The sequence below is a fragment of the Aquarana catesbeiana genome, linkage group LG05 (assembly GCF_042186555.1).
Source record: "Aquarana catesbeiana isolate 2022-GZ linkage group LG05, ASM4218655v1, whole genome shotgun sequence".
Classification (NCBI taxonomy): domain Eukaryota; kingdom Metazoa; phylum Chordata; class Amphibia; order Anura; family Ranidae; genus Aquarana; species Aquarana catesbeiana.
In genome coordinates, this window is record NC_133328.1 from 100,834,603 (window position 1) to 100,849,650 (window position 15,048).

Consider the following 15,048-nt stretch of genomic DNA (forward strand, 5'->3'; position numbering starts at 1 on the left):
TATAAAAAAACAGCTGTATATGATTATATAGTATACAATATGGTCCAAGATGGGCACTCTCACTGGACAATAGAAATGTAAAAGAGGAAGTGAGAGGTGGGCAAGCTTCGGAAGTTCTAGAGTTTTACCGGTCACAGCATCCATGACAGCGGACATTAAAAAGCAGATCTTTTACCCTTAAAACAATCCTTCCTCCTCTTCACCCCTTCTCTGGTCCTCTACACAAATAGGGCTCTCTTTTTTTTTTTTCACTAAAAGTCTTCAGGCTGCTCCCCCCCATGCATGTCACTTACCTAGGCAAATGACGTTCACTGTGCTCCCTATGCCTCCTGGGATATGCACGTCACATATCCCAGGAGGCATAGTCCTTAATTTACAAAGGAGAAGGGTGGGCGGGCCTAGCAGTGCATCATCGTGAGGCCCGCCGGCGAAACTTGGAAGGCCAGCAGCCTGCAAATGTCATCACACACAACATGGCAGAGCGTGACCAAGCGCTGCCAGAAGAGCAGAGGATCTCTGCAGGACAGCGCTGGATCTGCTGGGTGGATAAGTTACTAAAATGTGCTAAAGAGACCACCTAGTAGCCAGGGGATTTAAAAATAAAAAAATGGGGGGGGGGGGGGGTGCACATCCACATTAAGAGGGTGCTGCAAAATGATGGATGTGTTTACTGGCCAGGAATGAAAGATCAATTAAATAACTGGATAGCAAAATGCGACATTCAGCTGGAATTGTTCAGCTGGAATGGCAAAAGAGTACTTAATAACTGTGGAATACTTTTCCAGTTTCTGGGATGTGGACTATTTACAAGGATGAAAACAGTCATGAAAAAAAAATCTAGTTTGCAATGTATAGAATCCCTGATTTAGAGCGGAGATGAACCTCCCCAAAAAATGTTTTCAATTAGGTCCCAGGAGCTTTTAGCCATAATGTTCTAGCATGCACAGTATATGTCAGACTTACCTGGCTAGTGATCCCCTCTAGCACCCCCAGCCAGCATCCCCATCAGTCAAGGGTGCTGCCAATTTCTCCCTTTCTGGGTACTCTTTGGCCACTTGGTTGGCCAGGCTGTGATGACATAATTCCTGTGTATGTGAGCATGAGTCATGTCATCATGGCACAGAGCAGTGTACATGTACAATGTAAATACTGAGCTGCACATGTGCAGCTCAGTGTGGGTTAATGCTGACAGGCAGGGAGAAAGATTTATGGCAGAAGAGACCAAAAGGGTCATTTATGTCATAAAAATCCTACCTGTCAGCATTTTTTTAGGTTTAATTCATCTCTAATATTCTCTGATTATGCTTACCTTTGGACGAATTTAAGCAGCTCAATAAGATAAGGGATTTTCAGCACCAGACCTCATCACCAGGATATCCTCAAAACAATGGTAAAGCGATGCCAGAAGTAAAAACAGCCAAGAAATTAATGCAATAAAGCAAAACAGGCTAGCACAGATATACACACCTACCCACGAGCTGAACAGTAGTTCAGAACAAAGACTAATGCCGCGTACACACGGTCGGACTTTTCGTCTACAAAAGTCCGACAGCCTGTCCGACAGACTTCCGGCGGACTTCCGGCGGACTTTCGGCGGACTTGCAGCAGACTTTCTAACGAACGGACTTGCCTACACACGACCACACAAAAGTCCGACGGATTCGTACGTGATGACGTACACCGGACTAAAATAAGGAAGTTCATAGCCAGTAGCCAATAGCTGCCCTAGCATGGGTTTTTGTCCGTCGGACTAGCACACAGACGAGCGGATTTCGGGGTCCGTCGTAGTTACGACGTAAAGATTTGAAGCATGTTTCAAATCTAAAGTCCGTCGGATTTGAGGCTGAAAAAGTCTGCTGAAAGTCCGGAGAAGCCCACACACGATCGGATTACCAGCCAGCTTTAGTCCGTCGGCGTCCGTTGGACTTTTGTAGATGAAAAGTCCGACCGTGTGTACGCGGCATAATAAGCAGGCACACTAGAACTCTAGTGGATGGATGGGGGATTCACTAAAGGCAAATAGACTGTGCACTTTGCAAGTGCTGTTGCTCATGAGGTTAGCAAATGAGAAGAAGCTTCATTTTGCAAAGAATACCCAATTACATGCAAGGAAAAAAAAACAAATATGTTTTGCATGATTGGATGATGGAAATCAGTAGAGCTTCCCCTCGTTTACTAAGCTGCACTTGCAGAATGCAATTGCACTTTCAAAGTGCACAGTCTGTTTGCCGTTGGTAAATGCACCATGATGAGTCACCTGGTAAAACCTTGCTAAAACCAACCTGAAGAGGAATCAAGTTTGACAAGCATTTTACTATAATAGGCTAACTAAGGATCTACCTCAGCTCCGTATAAATGATAATGTACATGTTTATGGATAAATTCTACAAGCAATGGCTAAAGACATATGTTGTGCAGAAAAAAGGACACCGCTCCTATGAGACTGTAACAGTGGAAGGAAGCTGAAAAGAATGAAAGACATCTAAGAAAGACAGGAGAAAGAGTCAATTTAAGCACGTGTGAGCAGAATTTTGGCATTTACACCTGTGATATTATATCTGCAGATAAAGAAGCCGCAGGGACACTGCAAACGACAGAGCAAATGGTGACCTCAGAAAGCAGAGAGAGTGCGATGAAGAATGCTTTGTCATTATCATCAGTAGAGGTGCCACACCTGGGTGGAAAGACATCATATGTAAGAGGAAGGCAGAGCAATCAAAATTTCAGCTCGTTTGAAAGATTATGTTTAACATATAAACCCTCCATATACTTCACTACAGCTAGAACTGTTGTATTTCAACATTTAAGTATATTTGTTGCCTCTTCCGTACATCATTAAACACTGATGTTACACACAACCATGCATGGCACCAATCTTCAGCAAGAGTAGCTTTCTAAACAATTACTACAGGTACATGTACATTCCTTTTCACTATATACTGGGACATCCCAGGAATCCCAAAACTCAGTGACTCCACATTTAGTTCAGCTCGGATCTAGGTGCTTTGACCTAATCACTTATTTTGGATCTTTGAGGCTCTTTCACTTTAAAGGACTAATATTAGGAGTGGGCCAATGTACCTATCTCCAAGTTAAAGCTTGCAATTGCTTAATAGCGTTCCTTTGCTTTAAGGCTCCCAGGGTTCTATACTAGATAATAAAAGGGTCATGCAAATCACCTATAGGGACTTGCATTTACTAGTAGTAACAGTATACATATTTAATCTTGAATGCACTGTAAAGTTAACCAATGGTTTGCCCATAGATGGCAAAACAACAGGTTCACTTTAATGTTGACCCTGCCAACAGCTTTTACTTTCCCTTTCTTTTCTACCCTGCCTCCATGTGGCCCCATACATATGTTAAATGCTGAAGCTTATGGTGTCTAGGCAGAAAATACACTGTTTCTCCCAGGAATTTGAATAGACAGCAGCCATATGCTGTAGGCCCTGATCATTTTCACACACTGAATACAAAGCAAATGTACTTTGGCTTGATCCACCCTTCTGGGTCCAGTGTCTGGGGAAGGAGGAAGGTCACATGAGGAACATTTACCAGAAGCCCTCATTTCTAAAGCAGAACTACAGTCAGAATAAAAAAGCATAGCTGTGGCCTGACCCTGGCATTCTTGACAGCTTGAAGTCACCTTTACACTGTGAGGTCACCTTCAAAGACTATATGGGTAAAGGAGATATTAATAGTGCTGCTTATGTTTACCAAGGAGGAAATGCCTTGCAGTCTTGACTGGGTATTAGGTTCATTGTGACACATAATACTGTTCTTTCCTTCCTAGTTGGCAGAACATGTCAGACATAGGGTTTTCAACTGGTTCCATGTGCATCCAATGTGTCTGTAACTCACAGCAAAGTATCCCTATTTTTAAGAATGTGGTTGCTGTTGTAAGCCAATCCCCTTATTTTTGTTAAAATCCAGTAGAAAAGTATATAAGCAGTGCTGCAACTGCTCCTCACTCTTGTCCAAGGAATTATCCTTGGACAAGCATATGCTGTAGGTACATCTCCATGTAGTGGTCACTCAGTGTGTAGCCAAGGACTTAGTCAGAAACCTTAAGTTGGGAGTAATCAGCCACACCCTTTGTACAAAGCACAGTATCCTTTATATAGGTCTGTTATTGTGCAGCACAACCATATAGTCTTTGGCACAGATATATCCAGTATTTTACAGTAATAAATTTACCAACTGCATTACCAAAGGACAGCTTTGGCTACCAGGGGAAGCATTACTTAAGAAGGTGTACCTAGGAGAAAGTAGCACCTCACACCCGCTTCATGTCTCTGTTCTGAACACTGGAGGATCAGCAATGACCAAGGAGCCTGCCTGAGCTTTCCCTACTCAATAGGAACCTTTCCCTATGCGCTGCACTCTCCCTCACAAACAGGTTCCTGTCCGTGGCTATACACTCGCCAGAAGAACACCAAACTGACTTGGGTTCCCTTATTTAAAAGGTTCCCTCACCCAGAATAGCTGCCAAAGTCTCTCGAGAGTTCATTGTCCAATCAGGTCACTTCTCACCTCAAGGCAATGTATGGTATCCCTAAGAGTTCAATTCCCTTATGAGACTGCTCTACCTATGCAATAGTGGCACAGAGCTGCCTACAGGTGGGGAGACTAACTGCACCTGCCTACAAACACATTTATTGTTAGGTTATGCTACCCCCCCACCACTTTTGTTGGTGCCAAAACTTAGACCTGATGATGGGGATGGAACCTCCCTCAAAATGCATTGACTGACAGCTATGTGGAAGTTTGGTAGTTGCAGCACTGATGGACATCTACCTGAGGAAATTTCACTTGGATGGTGGATAAACCTAGGTGATAATTCAGATGAACATCTGTGGATGACTATTGGATGCATTAAATCTATTACCAGCCCAAGGAAAACTTGCATAAAGATGAGTTTAAGACAGAGAGCGGATTTTGCAGGATTGAGAAATGTATTTTTGTACAATTTTATAAATAGCGATTTTCTGATTAGGATCATGTACTAACAGTTGGGATACTACATCATCTAATGGGAGGACAGTTGTTTACTTTTACACTTGTATCATTATCAGCCTGAAATAAAGTAATAACAGCATACCAGTAGAAAATCCATCAAGAATCCACACCACTCTAGAAACACTTTCTCCGTCTTCATACCCAGCTCCTGTCAGGTGCCCACCCAACAGTGTGTCCCCTTTCTGAAGAATCGTATCTAAAAAAATAACCAGGCTGCACACCAATGATGTTGCAAATGTTAAAACTGTTTAATCCAATAAAATGAGTTTACAGCATGACTTTCTGCCTGCCATCCGTTCCAAAATGTTTCACCCAAGGAAAGGGTTTAATCAACATGACATGATGTTTGGGGGCAGCCAAGGATTTCTCACTTTAGAGGGATTTCTTCTCACTTCCTGTTTTAGCTAAGAAGAGAAATCTCCCCAAAGGGGAAATGGTTAAAATAAACTAACAGGATTTTATAATTCTCCAGTAATCAATCCCAAACAATGTTTTTTCTTTAGTACTACTTTAAAGTATATGTAAACGTTTTTTTAAAACAAACATGTCATACTTACCTCCTCTGTGCAGTTGGTTGTGCACAGAGTGGTCCCGATCCACCTCCTCTGGGGTCCCTCAGCGGCGCTCCTGGCTCCTCCTCTTCCCAAGTCCCCCGTTGGAGAAGCACTCTCCCTCAGGGCACCTGTGTGGGCGTGCTCCCGTGTCCTGCTGCTGCGTCCATTGACACAGACAGCAGGACTTGGCTCCGCCCCCCGACGCCCACGCAATTGGATTTGATTGACAGCAGTGGGAGCCAATGGCTGCGCTGCTATCAACCTATCCAATCAGGACCCAAGACACTGGCTGGAGCAGATGTGCTCATCCCCGGCACAGAAATGATCGGGCTCAGGTAAGTAAAAGGGTGGCTCTGGGTGGCTGGTGCACTACAGGAGTTTTTTCACCTCAATGCATAGAATACATTGAGGTGAAAAACTGCAAGGGTTTACAACTCCTTTAACCACTTCAGCCCCGGAAGGATTTACCCCCTTCCTGACCAGAGCACTTTTTACAATTTGGCACTGCGTCGCTTTAACTGCTAATTGCGCGGTCATGCAATGCTGTACCCAAACGAAATTTGCGTCCTTTTCTTCCCACAAATGGAGCTTTCTTTTGATGGTATTTGATCACCTCTGCCGTTTTTATTTTTTGCGCTATACACGGAAAAAGACCGAAAATTTTGAAAAAAATTGATATTTTTTACTTTTTGTTCTAAAAAAAATCCAATAAACTCAATTTTAGTCATACATTTAGGCCAAAATGTATTCGGCCACATGTCTTTGGTAAAAAAAATGTCAATAAGTGTATATTTATTGGTTTGCGCAAAAGTTATAACGCCTACAAACTAGGGTACATTTTCTGGAATTTACACAGCCTTTAATTTATGACTGCCTATGTCGTTTCTTGAGGTGCTAAAATGGCAGGGCAGTACAAAACCCCCCCAAATGACCCCATTTTGGAAAGTAGACACCCCAAGGAAATTGCTGAGAGGCATGTTGAGCCCATTGAATATTAATTTTTTTTGTCCCAAGTGATTGAATAATGACAAAAAAAAAAAAATTACAAAAAGTTGTCACTAAATGATATATTGCTCACACAGGCCATGGGCATATGTGGAATTGCACCCCAAAATACATTTAGCTGCTTCTCCTGAGTATGGGGATACCACATGTGTGGGACTTTTTGGGAGCCTAGCCGCGTACGGGGCCCCGAAAACCAATCACTGCCTTTAGGATTTCTAAGGGCGTACATTTTTGATTTTACTCCTCACTACCTATCACAGTTTTGAATGCCATAAAATGCCCAGATGGCATAACCCCCCCCCCCCCCAAATGACCCCATTTTGGAAAGTAGACACCCCAAGCTATTTGCTTTGAGGCATGTTGAGTCCATGGAATGTTTTATATTTTGACACAAGTTGCGGGAAAGTGACAAATTTTTTTTTTTTTTTTTTTTTGCACAAAGTTGTCACTAAATGATATATTGCTCACACAGGCCATGGGCATATGTGGAATTGCACCCCAAAATACATTTAGTTGCTTCTCCTGAGTATGGGGATACCACATGTGTGGGACTTTTTAGGAGCCTATCCGCGTACGGGGCCCCGAAAACCAATCACCGCCTTCAGGATTTCTAAGGGCGTGAATTTTTGATTTCACTCTTCACTGCCTATCACAGTTTCGGAGGCCATGGAATGCCCAGATGGCACAAACCCCCCCCCAAATGACCCCATTTTGGAAAGTAGACACCCCAAGCTATTTGCTGAGAGGCATGGTGTGTATTTTGCAGCTCTCATTTGTTTTTGAAAATAAAGAAAGACAAGAAAAAAAATTTTTTTTTTCTTTTTTCAATTTTCAAAACTTTGTGACAAAAAGTGAGGTCTGCAAAATACTCACTATACCTCTCAGCAAATAGCTTGGGATGTCTACTTTCCAAAATGGGGTCATTTGGGGGGGGGTTGTGCCACCTGGGCATTCCATGGCCTCCGAAACTGTGATAGGCAGTGAAGAGTGAAATAAAAAATTTACGCCCTTAGAAAGCCTGAAGGCGGCGCTTGGTCTTCGGGGTCCCGCACATGTGGTATCCCCGTACTCAGGAGAAGCAGCAGAATGTATTTTGGGGTGTAATTTCACATATTCCCATGGCATATTTGAGCAATATATCATTTAGTGACAACTTTGTGCAAAAAAAAAAAAAAAAAAATTGTCTCTTTCCCGCAACTTGTGTCACAATATAAAATATTCCATGGACTCGACATGCCTCTCAGCAAATAGCTTGGGGTGTCTACTTTCCAAAATGGGGTCATTTGGGGGGGTTTTGAACTGTCCTGGCATTTTATGCACAACATTTAGAAGCTTATGTCACACATAACCCACTCTTCTAACCACTTGAATACAAAGCCCTTTCTGACACTTTTTGATTACATGAAAAAATTATTTTTTTTTTGCAAGAAAATTACTTTGAACCCCCACACATTATATATTTTTTAAAGCAAATGCCCTACAGATTAAAATGGTGTGTGTTTCATTTTTTTTTTTCACACAGTATTTGCGCAGCGATTTTTCAAACACATCTTTTGGGGAAAAAACACACTTTTTTAAATTTTAATGCACTAAAACACACTATATTGCCCAAATGTTTGATGGAATAAAAAAGATGATCTTAGGCCGAGTACATGGATACCAAACATGACATGCTTTAAAATTGCGCACAAACGTGCAGTGGTGACAAACTGAATACATTTTTAAAAGCCTTTAAAAGCCTTTACAGGTTACCACTTTAGATTTACAGAGGAGGTCTACTGCTAAAATTACTGCCCTCGATCTGACCTTCGCGGTGATACCTCACATGCATGGTGCAATTGCTGTTTACATTTGACGCCAGACCGACGCTTGCATTCGCCTTAGCGCGAGAGCAGGGGGGACAGGGGTGCTTTTTATTTTTTTTCTTTATTATTTTTTTGCTTTTTTATCTTATTTTTAAACTGTTCCTTTCATATTTTTTTTTTAAATCATTTTTATTGTTATCTCAGGGAATGTAAATATCCCCTATCATAGCAATAGGTGGTGCCAGGTACTCTTTTTTGAAAAAATTGGGGTCTATTAGACCCTAGATTTCTCCTCTGCCCTCAAAGCATCTGATCACACCAAGATCGGTGTGATAAAATGCTTTCCCAATTTCCCAATGGCGCTGTTTACATCCGGCAAAATCTAAGTCATAAAATGCTCGTAGCTTCCGGTTTCTTAGGCCATAGAGATGTTTGGAGCCACTCTGGTCTCTGATCAGCTCTATGGTCAGCTGGCTGAATCACCGGCTGCATTCTCAGGTTCCCTGTTGAGACAGGAGAGCCAGAGAAAAACACGGAAGATGGGGGGGGGGTCATTCCCTCCCACTGCTTGTAAAAGCAGTCTAGAGGCTAATTAGCCGCTAGGATTGCTTTTACATGAAAGCCGACCGCTGGCTGAAAAGAATGATACCAAGATGATACCTAAACCTGCAGGCATCATTCTGGTATAACCACTCAAAGTCGTGAATGGCGTACCTGAAGACAAAAAAATGGTTAACAATAAAGCACAGTAAACGGTAAAGTATAAAAAATTGCAGACCTGAAAAACAAACATGATAAAACATAATAACAATAAAACATTGCAGAATAGAATACAGTAAAAAAGAGCAGAACAATAGAGAGAGAATAGAGAGAGAGAGAGAACAATAAAACGACAACTATTTTTTTTTATTTTATATTTTTGTATGTGTTTTTTTTTTTTTGTTTTTTTTTTTGTTTTTTTTTTTGTAACTAACTTTTATAACTGTAACCGGTTCCAGGTTCGGGTCTCTCAAAATGTGATGGCATCTTGGGAGACCCTGTGAAAGTGTGTCTAGTCTGTGCAGTGCTGTACCCTACGCTAATACTCAACTAGTGTATGGTAGCGTTCAAAACATTCACCAATGCAAAGACCAGGATTGTCAGGACAGGAGGGACAATAATAGCGGGTGTCACGCCTATATCCGCGCTTGCTGCAGACACAACATCTTTTTTGGGGGGGTTCGTTGGGTAGGGGTACTCGGGAGGACATAAAGAAAATGCCTCTCATGCAGCCGACTGCATTTGGTTGGGGATGTGAATGGGGGAAGTACGGGCGCTGCAGAAGTGGTCGGTTCCCAATTAGGATTGGCGAATGCAGCAGGAAGGGCACTATGGGCACGATGGGCCTGTGTTTGTCTTTTTGGTGGCAGCGGGACACTACTTGTGCTTGCCACCTCACCAGCTTAAACTGCACTTATGGGACTCGCCACGTCACCAAGTGTTACTGCAGTGCTGGTTTGACTACGACCGGGGTGTACTAGGCCGCTGGTGCTTGCCAGTTCACCAAAACGCTACCAAAAAAACTGTTAGCGATCGCAGGGATCAGGTCTGACTCTGCGAACGCTGCAGTTATGCGTTTAGTGTTTTGTAAGTGACAGTGATCGATCGATACTGCACTTGGGTGGGCTGGGCCGGGCTGGGCGGAGGGGCAAAACGCAGGTGCTAGCAGGTATCTGGGCTGATCCCACTAACACTGCGTTTTTGGGAACCCTAAACTGCTGGGGACGCTAGTATAGATCTGATCGGATCAGGTATTGATCTGATCAGATACTATACCACTAAGGGAGGTGTACGGTGCGTGCGTGGGTGTTAGCGCGACTGGCGCTAACCTGACGCTGCCTGGGGCTGGTGCTTGCCAGTTCACCAAAACGCTACCAAAAAAACTGTATGTGTTTAGTGTTTTGTAAGTGACAGTGATCGATCAATACTGCACTTGGGTGGGCTGGGCTGGGCGGAGGGGCAAAACGCAGGTGCTAGCAGGTATCTGGGCTGATCCCGCTAACACTGCGTTTTTGGGAACCCTAAACTGCTGGGGACACTAGTATAGATCTGATCGGATCAGATATTGATCCGTTCAGATACTATACCACTAAGGAAGGTGTACGGTGCGTGCGTGGGTGTTAGCGCGACCGGCGCTAACCTGACGCTGCCTGGGGCTGGTGCTTACCAGTTCACCAAAACGCTACCAAAAAAACTGTTAGCGATCGCAGGGATCAGGCCTGACTCTGCGAACGCTGCAGTTATGCGTTTAGCGTTTTGTAAGTGACAGTGATCGATCGATACTGCACTTGGGTGGGCTGGGCCGGGCGGAGGGGCAAAACGCAGGTGCTAGCGGGTATCTGGGCTGATCCCGCTAACACTGCGTTTTTGGGAACCCTAAACTGCTGGGGACGCCAGTATAGATCTGATCGGATCAGATATTGATGCGTTCAGATAGTATACCACTAAGGGAGGCGTATGCTGCGTGCGTGGGTGTTAGCGGTACTGGCGCTAATCTGACGCTGCCTGGGGCGACGCATATCACCGCCGGGCGATCAGGGGGCTAAACCTTTATTCGGTAATAAACGGCGGGTGCCCTGACACTATGAAAAATAAACAAACTAACCAGCGTCACCCGTAACAGTTATACGGTGATCAGTGGTGAAAGGGTTAACTAGGGGGCAATCAAGGGGTTAAAACATTTATTAGGTAGTATATGGGGGTCCCTGTCGCCATAAAATGCTGACGGCGAACCTAAATATTTACGTTCCTAACTAGCGTCACCAGTGACACTAATACAGCGATCAGAAAAATGATCGCTTAGCGACACTGGTGACAGGGGGTGATCAAGGGGTTAAAACTTTATTAGGGGGGGTTAGGGGGGTACCCTAGACCTAAAGGGGGGTAACACTCACTGTCCTACCACAGTAACTGTCACTAACTGACACCCTGCAGTAATCAGAAAAAAAAAAAAAAATACTGCTTGGTGTCAGTGTTACAGGGAGGGGGGAGGGGTGATTGGGGGGGGGATCGGGGGTGTTTTGTGTGCCTGGCATGTTCTACTGTGTGTGTGTGTGTGTTGGTGCACTTACATGTCTTCTCTCCTCGGCGCTAGAACGGAAACTGCCGAGCCGAGGAGAGATGACATCACATCCTCTGCCTGTGTGTACTATACACAGGCAGGGGATGTTCCTCATTGGCTGGGAGCGATCGCGAGGGGGGGGGGCCATGATCGGATGGTCTCCCCCTCGTCTCTCATCGCTCCTAGCCAAATGCCGACCGCCGCTGGCACCGGGGGGGGGTCCGATCGGACCCCCCGCCGCGGGAAGGCAATCACGTATGGGTACGTGATTTTGCCTGCCCGTGCCATTCTGCTCACGTATATATGCGTGAGGCGGTCGGCAAGTGGTTAAGGTCTTCACTGATGAGTGTGGCATGGGTTTACTGGTGAATCAAGTATTATATATCATGTTTGTACTTCTGTTTGTCCTGATGTTGGTTTACTTTTGTTATGTTAAGCCTCGTACACATGATCGGATTTTCCGACGGGAATTGTGTGATGACAGACTGTTGGCAAAAAATCTGACCATTTGTAAGCTCCATTGGACAATTGTCGGATTTTCCGCGGACAAATGTTGGATAGCAGGTTTTAAAATTTTACGTGGACAAATGTCTGTTGTCGGATTTTCTGAGCGTGTGTACACAAGTCCGTCGGACAAAAGTCCAAAGTACAAACACGCATGCTCAGAAGCAAGGACAAGCTGGAAGCGGTTGGTCTTGTAAACTGACGTTTGTAATGGAAAATTAACATTCGTGACGTGGCAAATTATGAAATCTGGAAATGCAGCGCATAATTCTCTTCTTCTTTAATGGGATAATAATGAAGCTGCTTTGCTGGTGATACTGATGAAGTTATTGCAAACAAATTTTCAAAGGCTTTTTTTTTTTCTAGTGATATCCAGAATAATATTATTATGCTTGTTTTTATTTTTTTTTTGGGGGGGGGGCAAGTTACCACAACACCATTATCCCGTAGTTTTTAAGATCAAAGATACAACTATGGAAAGTCAAGAAGAAAGCTGCGCTCAAAGGACAAATTATATATGCAAATAAAATATGTGAAAAAACAAAGCTGGGATCCGTCCATGGCCGCGCCGCTCACACACTCCTTAGGTCTCTCTTGTAAAACACCTCCGCCGCTCCGCTCACACAAACAAAATGGCGCCGAACGACGAGCCGGAAATTTCCGATATCACTGAGAATCATCTGCTGCTAGTTGCTCCTGTGCGTGTTTGGTTGTGGGGAGACCGATTTCCCTGTGCTGGGCGAGACTGCCGTAATAGCAGTCATCGCCATCTGGTAAGCGCATTTGATTTTTCATCTTGAATGTGAAGAGACACAGAAGATACCCTTCGTTTTCCTGGCACTTTCACAAATGATTGCTTTCTTTTGGTCACCTTTCTGGACTGTTACTTTGTGGGATTATCTTATCCTTCGTTTTATCTTATTAACAGTGTATTTTATTCATGAGTATATTATTCATTTGTTTCATGGTGTATATGTTTCAAGGTTTATCTATATACCAATTATCACGTATTGCTTTCTCTATGAGACTTTGCTATAGTCTTTTTTTCATTTTTTTTTGCACAGTCACTACTATTTATCTGTCCTCTATTTTATGCATGTGAATCATTATTTATATGTATACCAATTATCACAAATTGACACTTATGAGACTATGCCTTAGTCCTTCTTAGTCACTTTCTTTTCACTATAGTTTATTCTTAGCGCTGCATCTTTAAAGATACAACTATGTTGGTGTCCCTTGTTAATTTTACATTGTATTTTTTAAAATGTAACTGCCTACTCCCAAACTGTCATTTGAAGTAAAACACATAGTCAAGTATTATTCTCCACAATTTTTTATTGTGCATTCAAAAAAGAAAACAAATAAAATAGACATGCTATCTGCCAATAGAACTTAACCAAAAAGTGCATTTTTTACATCCAAAAATATAGAAAATATACCAAATCAAATCATTATTATTCAACCAAAAAATAAAATAAAAGCCTCATGCATGTGTCCTGCTTTTTAATATAGGGGGTCAACAATGCCAAGAGTTGGTGAAAGCAGGGGTCCGTCATGCGGAGATATTGTCCTGAGCTCCCGCAGCAAAGGCATATGACATAATTGGTCACGATTAATAAAGCAACCATGTTTTGGTCCAAGAAATCCTCCTCCTCCTGTTCCTGGACTGGACTTGGGTCAAAGCAATAACTCCAAGGCCAATAATAAATAACACGTTATCTCCTCCGATTCCGCAACATGGCTGGTTGATGAACAGCCGTTTGGAAACTAACTGAAAAGCGCAAAATGAAAAGCACGAAATGAAAAGCACGAATCAACAAGAAAAACCACGTAGTATGTCAGTACGTTCGTGTTTGTTGGCCGACAATTCTTTGCCGTTTGTATGCAAGACAAAATCCAGGAACACGACTTTGGACAAAAGTTTGAGGTTTTGTCTGCGGAAAATCCGACCGTGTATATGAGGCTTAAGACTTGACTAAATTGACTGCTGTGTGAAGATGACCACTTCTAATGTGAGTGCTTCAGTGGCCTATAGGGATATTCTTACTGGACCCCAGTTTGCAGGGGAGCACAGAGCTCATGCAGAATGTCAGGCTCTTAGAATTTATTCACACGGGCGAAGAGGGCTATACATTGATAGGATCCGGCATATTTCTGCCCCTATTGTTTGCATACAGCCATGGCTGTATGCACATCCAAGTGATTAAATGCCTACAGGGATGTTAGAGCGACCCTGGATTCAGATAGCTTGCACACAGGGCTGCCTGTCCATTCCTGTACACATGTAACCATTAAGATGTGTGTACAACCATGGCATCTGTCAGCTGGTCATTGCTTGCACAGGTGTAGAAATAGGCTGAGTTCTGCCAGTATACAGCGCTCAGTTCTCATGTGTGTGAACTCCTATAAAAAAAATGAAACTAGTTTGAGAGGTAATGAGGAAATTTTTCTGGCTGTTAAATGCAGGAGTGTCCAGTCCATTAGGTCCATTAAATGTGTCCAGTCCATTAGGGGCACCACCACACTTGTTTGCATGCAGGTATACACGCAGGGTGCCAGACTCATACGTTTGTATGATTTTTTATTTTTTCCAAGCACATAATTCAAGCTTGAGGCTCTAATTGGCTTAAAAAAGGTTGGGCTCAGGGCGCAGAGCACTGTGCCCCGAGTCCACCCGCTTGTGAGAATAGTGAATTAATATTCCCTATTGTCTTCCAGCTTCTCCTCCCGGCCAATAAGGACAGGAGGCGGATCGGGTTGGCAGGGAGGTGAACCAGAGGAAGCTGCGGTGGGACCATGCCCTGGAGCGGTGAGTGCGGGGACCGTGTCATGGAGCGGTGAGTGCGGGGACCGTGTCATGGAGCGGTGAGAGCGGAACCTGGGGGATTTGTTTGCCACCCCACCACCAAAAAAGATTAGCACCAACCGCCACTGATCAAATGTAATACTTTTAGGTGTTTTTTTTTTTTTTTTTAGTTATAAATGTTTAAAGTGGTATAAAACCCAAAAGCAAACATTTATTATATTGCCGTTTACCAAATCTTAGATGTGATGGCTG